The sequence below is a fragment of the Pelodiscus sinensis genome, chromosome 3 (assembly GCF_049634645.1).
Source record: "Pelodiscus sinensis isolate JC-2024 chromosome 3, ASM4963464v1, whole genome shotgun sequence".
Classification (NCBI taxonomy): domain Eukaryota; kingdom Metazoa; phylum Chordata; order Testudines; family Trionychidae; genus Pelodiscus; species Pelodiscus sinensis.
Genome location: NC_134713.1, coordinates 53,441,495 through 53,448,321, shown reverse-complemented (window position 1 = coordinate 53,448,321; position 6,827 = coordinate 53,441,495). Strand labels below are relative to the sequence as shown.

Sequence of the window (6,827 nt, the reverse complement as noted above, 5' to 3'; positions counted from 1 at the left end):
TGAGGCACTTTTGGAACTGTCCTTAAATGAAGACACATACCTTCTTTTTCATGAGAAAGATAGGGTATGTCTACACTACCCCCCTAGTTCGAACTAGGGGGGTAATGTAGGCATACCGAACTTGCTAATGAAGCCCGGGATTTGAATTTCCCGGGCTTCATTAGCATAAAGCCGGCGCCGCCATTTTTAAAAGCCGGCTAGTGCGAACCCCGTGCCGCGCAGCTACACGCGGCACGGACTAGATAGTTCGGATTAGGCTTCCTAATCCGAACTATCTAGTCCGTGCCGCGTGTAGCTGCGCGGCACGGGGTTCGCACTAGCCGGCTTTTAAAAATGGCGGCGCCGGCTTTATGCTAATGAAGCCCGGGAAATTCAAATCCCGGGCTTCATTAGCAAGTTCGGTATGCCTACATTACCCCCCTAGTTCGAACTAGGGGGGTAGTGTAGACATACCCATAGAGACATGTTTCGTTCTGTCTGCAGGAACAGAGATGCCAACCCAGATCTCTTCCTCTTCAGCAAAGAACAATTAGAAATCCCTCGGAATACGTCCAGAGCCATTCTTGATAACCTTCCACACAGTCAGCATCAACTGGTGACTTCTGAAAGGCAAATTAGCCAAAATTCAGTGAGATGTTTGGCACCACCCTGGACATAATTCCACCATTTTGCCTGGCTATCTCAATAGTTGCAAGAAAACAAACAAACAAACAAACAAACAAACAACAACCTCTGTAGCAATCAAAATGGATACATCTCATGCTGGAAACCCAGAAACAGAAAGTCTGGTAAAGAAGCATCAAACCTCTGGTGACTTGAACACAGAGCTGTCAAGAAATGAAAAAATGAATGGCAATTAATCGTACAATTTAAAAAATTAATAACAATTAATCATGTTAAAAATAATAGAACAACATATAGTTAATTATTTTGGGATGGTTTTTACATTTGAAATATATTAATTATAATTAGAACAAAGAATACAAATATATAGTGATCACTTTATCCTTATTTTTATGACAAATATTTGAACTGTAAATCCCCCCAAAAGAACCAATATTTTTAAATTCACCTCATAGTCATACAAGTACTGTTATGCAATCTCTTTGTCATGAAAGATGAAATTACAAATGTAGAATTATGTAAAAAAATAACTACATTATTTTGTTGATTTCTCTCTAAATTGTACCAGGACTCATACACATTCACTCCAGAGTTCCTGTCGTGTGGTTGTATCTCCAATTTGTAACATCTTTTCTTCAAAATATCTGTATCTTCAAAATATTTATCATATCATTTGACATTCTAAATAATTGCAGATTCACGAGAAAAGAGTTCAGAAAAACTCTGCTTCATCAAAAAGAATTGCCTTCAGCCATAATCCTGGTCACAGATCAGCTACCTATTCAAATGCTCTTTGAAATACTTTGAAATTCCCCACTTTTTTCATTGCAACTCTTATGATGTGACATTTATTTAGGGAAATCTTAGGTTACAGTGCTCTTCAGATCAGGTACATTTCTGTACCAATTCATGTTCAATATAATATTCACTAAAATAAATTTACACTTTGAAATGCTGCATTTTTTTAAAATCACAAACAGGAAACTATAAGAACAATACACTGCTCATTTTTGCGCAAAAGCCTCTTGCGCAAAAACAGCTGCTCTTTACCTATGCAAATGAAGTGCGGTGATATTCATCTGGACTTCAACTATCCAGATATATGTTGGGAAAATAACACTGCGGGGCACAGACTATCCAATAAGTTCTTGGACTGCATTGGAGACAACTTTTTATTTCAGAAGGTTGAAAAAGCTACCAGAGAGGAAGCTGTTCTAGATTTGATCCTAACAAATAGGGAGGAACTAGTTGAGAATTTGAAAGTGGAAGGCAGCTTGGGTGAAAGTGATCATGAAATCATAGAGTTCACAATTCTAAGAAAGGGTAGAAGGGAGAACAGCAATGGATTTCAGGAACGCAGATTTTGGTAAGCTCAGAGAGCTGATAGGTAAGATCCCATGGGAATCGAGACTGAGGGGGAAAACAACTGTTAAGGGCCCAAAAGCAAACTATTCCAATGTGTCAGAAAGATAGAAAATATGGCAAAAGACCACCTTGGTTTAACCACGAGATCTTGCATGATCTAAATATAAAAAAGGAGTCTCATAAAAAATGGAAAGTATGACAAATTACAGAGGATGAATATAGGCAAACAGCACAGGAATGCAGAGGCAAGGGCAAAGGCAAAGGCACAGAATGAGCTCAAACTAGCTACTGGAATAAAGAGAAACAAAAAGACTTTTTATAAATATATTAGAAGCAAGAGGAAGACCAAGGAGAGGGTAGGCCCACTGGTCAGTGAGGAGGGAGACACAGTAACAGGAAACTTGGAAATGGCAGAGATGCTGAATGACTTCTTTATTTCGGTCTTCACCGAGAAGTCTGAAGGAACGCCTAACATAGTGAATGCTAGTGGGAAGGGGGTAGTTTTAGAAGGCAAAATAAAAAAAGAACAAGTTAAAAATCACCTAGAAAAGTTAGATGCTTGCAAGTCACCAGGGCCTGTTGAAATGCATCCTAGAATACACAAGGAGCTGATAGAGGAGGTATCTGAGCCTCTAGCTATCATCTTTGGAAAATCATGGGACAGGAGAGATTGCAGAGGACTGGAAAAGGGCAAATATAGTGCCCATTTATAAAAAGGGAAATAAGAACAGCCCAGGAAACTACAGACCAGTTACTTTAACTTCTGTGCCAGGGAAGATAATGGAGCAAGTAATTAAGGAAATTGTCTGTAAACACTTGGAAAGTGGCAAGGTGATAGGGAACAGCTAGCATGGATTTGTAAAAACAAATCCTGTCAAACCAATCTGATAGCTTTCTTTAATAGGATAACGAGTCTTGTGGATAAGGAGAAGCGGTGGATGTGGTATACCTAGACTTCAGTAAGGGGTGGCTTTGCTCCCTGTCTCCCTGGTCTGCTGGAGACCAGCAGACCAGGGAGACGGGGAGCAAAGCCTCTGAGGACGCCGGCAGCGGGACAGCCGCGGGGCATCTGGGCTGTCCCTCTGCCCGAGCCCCCCCGCGGCTTTGCAAAGCCTCGGGGAAGCCGGCAGCGGAGCAGCCCAGGTGCGCCTGGGGTGCCCCGCTGCCCGAGACCCCCCCCCCCCCGGCTTTGCAAAGCCTCGGGGAAGCCGGCAGCGGAGCAGTCCAGGCGCGGCTGGGCTGTCTCGCTGCCGGCTTCCCTGCGGCTTCGCAAAGCCGCGGGGGGGGGGTCGGGTGGGGGGGCTCGGGCAGCCCAGGCGCCCCTGGGCTGCCCGAGCCCCTCCGCGGCTTTGCTCTGCGTCTTCCTGGTCTGCAGACCAGGGAGACGCAGAGAAAGCCCCAGAGTACACGGGCGGCAGGACCGCGAGGTCCCGCAGTCCGTGTACTCTGGGGCAGCCCCGTTCGTAACTGCGGATCCGACATAAGTCGGATCCGCGTAAGTCGGAGACTGCCTGTAGTCCAAGAGAGATGATCTGCAAACTCCTGACAAGGTTATGGCCTAATAGGAGTCAGGTACTTCCCAAATAACGTAGGTCTGACTTTCAGAGACACCGAATGCCTGCACGTCTCACTGACTTTAGGATGGCCACTTCAAATAGGCTGTGAAACTCACAGGGGAAGATGGCTTCATTTTATGAAGTGTGATTTAGATCTTCTCTGGTGGGAAGGAGGAGGCAGGGAGTAAGTGATACTATTTGTGGAGAAGGAGCAAAATGACCTCTGTATCTTATTTGGCAGGCAAGAAATGGGAGAGAGGAGCCAACGACCAAGCTGTGGGAGGAACCTGTGGACTAAGTATAGAAAAAAACAGAAGCAGGAGCCCTGCCTGGCAAAGTGATGGGGCAGAATTGAATGAGGACAGAATTGCTTTATTGAGGAGAGATAGATTTAGCTGAGTGGGCAGAATGTATTTACTGGGGGAGTGATACAGCAGCAGCAATGGAAATTAAACATGCATATCAGCACCAACATCGTCACCCATGTTGGCATTCTTCCTTCCCAAGCAGATAGGGAAAATTACTGCTCATGTCTCTTCCTACAGATCGTGAGAGCAGTTGTAGAACAATCTGTGCCTGCTGAACAGCCTGGCCATGCTGCAGGTTGAGTGTGAACATATTGTGAGCTGGCCCACATGCCTTGCTGATACATATTGGAAGGAGATGCGATGAGTGTAAGAAAGGGAAATTCCCTTGTTCCAGCTGGCAGATACCCAAGTGTTACTTGTCTCTGACTTTACTTTTTGCATTCCTTCTGCACCCCTTTATAAAGTGGAGTTTGGAGAGATCAAATTCTTGCTTTAAAGGGCTGCCAAGTGAGTGATTCCACAGGAGGAAACAAATATACTTCAAGAAGTCCTGAACCTCAGCTGAAGTCCTAGCTACTCAGCAAGTGATCCTGAAAAAAATATCAGGCTTTGAGTATACAAGTTTAGAAAAAAAACCAGTGACAATTACTAAAGAAAAATAGTAAATTAAGTACAGATATCTGCATTTTCTCAGTGTAATGAAATGGTTTCAATGGATTTCCTTGTACACAAGAGCTATATGAAATTGATCATATGTGCTTCACCTCAAGCTACAAAGCATTTGGAGATGCTCACTGCAAATTTTAATTGTCATGGCATCATATTATTTGTTGTTAGTTATCCATTAATCTGCCTTCTATTACTTTTCTGGAGACGATGCAATGTCAGCTAAAGTTTGGAACACAATACCAGGACTTAAGAAAGCTGAGATCTAATCCCAGCTCTGTCACTGGTTTGCTGTGTGAGTTGGGCAAGTCAGTTGCCCTGCCTGTATCTCACTTTCTTCAGGTGTAAAGGAGACAAAAATCTAGGAACACTTTGCCAGTTTTAAGATAATAAATGCTATTTTGAACTTTAGTAATAATATATGATGTGTATTCTCATCAAACCCTTGTTTAATTCTATTAGACAAACCCTCAACTGAAGACACCAAAACCTACTTTACATTGTGAGGACTAGATACAATTATTAATGTAAATATTAAATGCATGACCCATTAAAAGGTATTCTTCTCACAGCTGCTAATTCAATCTTTGGGGTCCCAAGAACCAACAGTGTACAGGTTTCACAAAAATGAAAGCATTATAGGTTGAACCTTGCTGATCTCGTGCCCACCGGACCTGACTGGTCCTGAACGAGGGGATTTGCTGGACCAGGGAAGGTCCCTTCCCTTGTGGCCAGGGCTCCAGCTTGTCCCTGCTGCTGCTGCCTCAGGCCCCTGGGGCTGGAACGCCACAGCCAGAGCTGTGCAGCCAGGGCTTCCTGGCTGCCATTGAGACTTGGGTTGGACTTCTCTGGCCACTGGAACCAGAACGTGGCTGGAGCTTCATGGACGGGGATGAGGCCAGAGCTCCCTGGCCCTAGCCAGGCTAGAGCTCCCTAGCCATTGGAGCCAGGGAGCTCCACTGGGGTCAGAACTCCCCACCATGCCATCTGTCCTCCCCCAAAAACACACATTCTGGGCTCCTGGCTGAGTTGCTGGTGCCCCTTATGGTGCTCCTGCCCTGCCACCAGACTTCCCTCTTCCTGGGCTCTGTGATCCAAGAACATCCATGATCCATGCCGGACCACGGGCAACCTGTAATGTTGCCGGACCAGGGAGTCTCATTAAAGGGAGTCAAGTATCAGCGGGGTAGCCTGTATCTGCAAAAGCAACAAGGAGTCCTATAGCACCTTATAGACTAACATATGTATTGGAGCATAAGCTTTCATGGGCAAAGACCCACTTTGTCAGATGCATCTGATGAAGTGGGTCTTTGCCCACAAAAGGTTATGCTCCAATACATCTGTTAGACTATAAGGTGCTACAGGATTCCTTGTCATTAAAGAGAGGTACAACCTGTACTAATGTGGTACTAAAGGCATAGGGCTTGGTGGCTTTGCCATGTGGCCAGATCAATGGATTAGCATTCAGGAGACTGCATTTTATTCCTAGCTCTGCCACTGAGATTCAGGTGACCGTGGACAAGTCACTTTCCTCATTGGTTCTCAGTTTCCTTGTCTGTCAAGTGGCAGTAGTGATATTTGCCACCTATATAAAGTGCTTTGAGAGCAACTGAAACATAATAAGAAGTACTTACTATTAATAAAGCAGATCTGTTTTCAGCAAAAGGAATGCCTAATGAACAGAAGAGTTTAAATCTATATTTTATTATTTGATGGATGAGGAACATATTCTTTAAACAGCTTATTCTTTGCCTAGCCAGAGAAGTCTACAGTATTTCTATTTTGCTGCACTTGAAGTTAAAGATTGTTGAAATATAGTGTATCTTTTACATGATAGCAGGTACACAGTGGTGCTCAAACTATGAAGGTTGCAAACATTTGTCATAAAAGAGCAACCCTGAGTTTCAAGTACAAAGCACAACTGCCCATAGAATTCTGGAATTTTGGGCTCTCAGGAGGGTGAGCCATTATAGCATATTTTGAGTTCAACAAAGAGAAAATAAAACATGTATGCCTCCATGTACATTTTCAGAAGCCAAACTGGAGGGGTTGCAAAATGCCCAACATCCAAACTGTAGACTATATTGCACATGAACTTGCACAAGCAATAGGAGGCATAAAAGCCCAATAACTCATTTGGAAGAGAAATATTCTAATGCAGGAACTGGACAAACTTATAAGCTTAAAAAAAAAAAAAAAAAAAAAAAAAGAGAAGGCAGTTGAAGAATGGAGGAAGGAGATAAAATATAAAGGCAAAGTGACCATGATGATCACTGACAGCTAGCACATGAATGTAGTTAATTTCAGC

General features: G+C 43.6%; 1 long non-coding RNA gene across 3 annotated transcripts in view; it reads right to left on the bottom strand.

Annotated features, from left to right (window-relative positions):
• Positions 1–432: 432 nt before the first annotated feature.
• Positions 433–6,827, bottom strand: part of LOC142827591 (uncharacterized) — a 42,982-nt gene continuing 36,587 nt past the window's right edge. For all 3 annotated transcript variants that reach the window (XR_012902272.1, XR_012902274.1, XR_012902273.1), the window contains exons 4-5: positions 731–827; positions 433–602 (exon numbers count right to left, since the gene is read on the bottom strand). This is a non-coding gene — a long non-coding RNA (uncharacterized LOC142827591). The remainder of the gene's footprint in view (positions 603–730; positions 828–6,827) is intronic.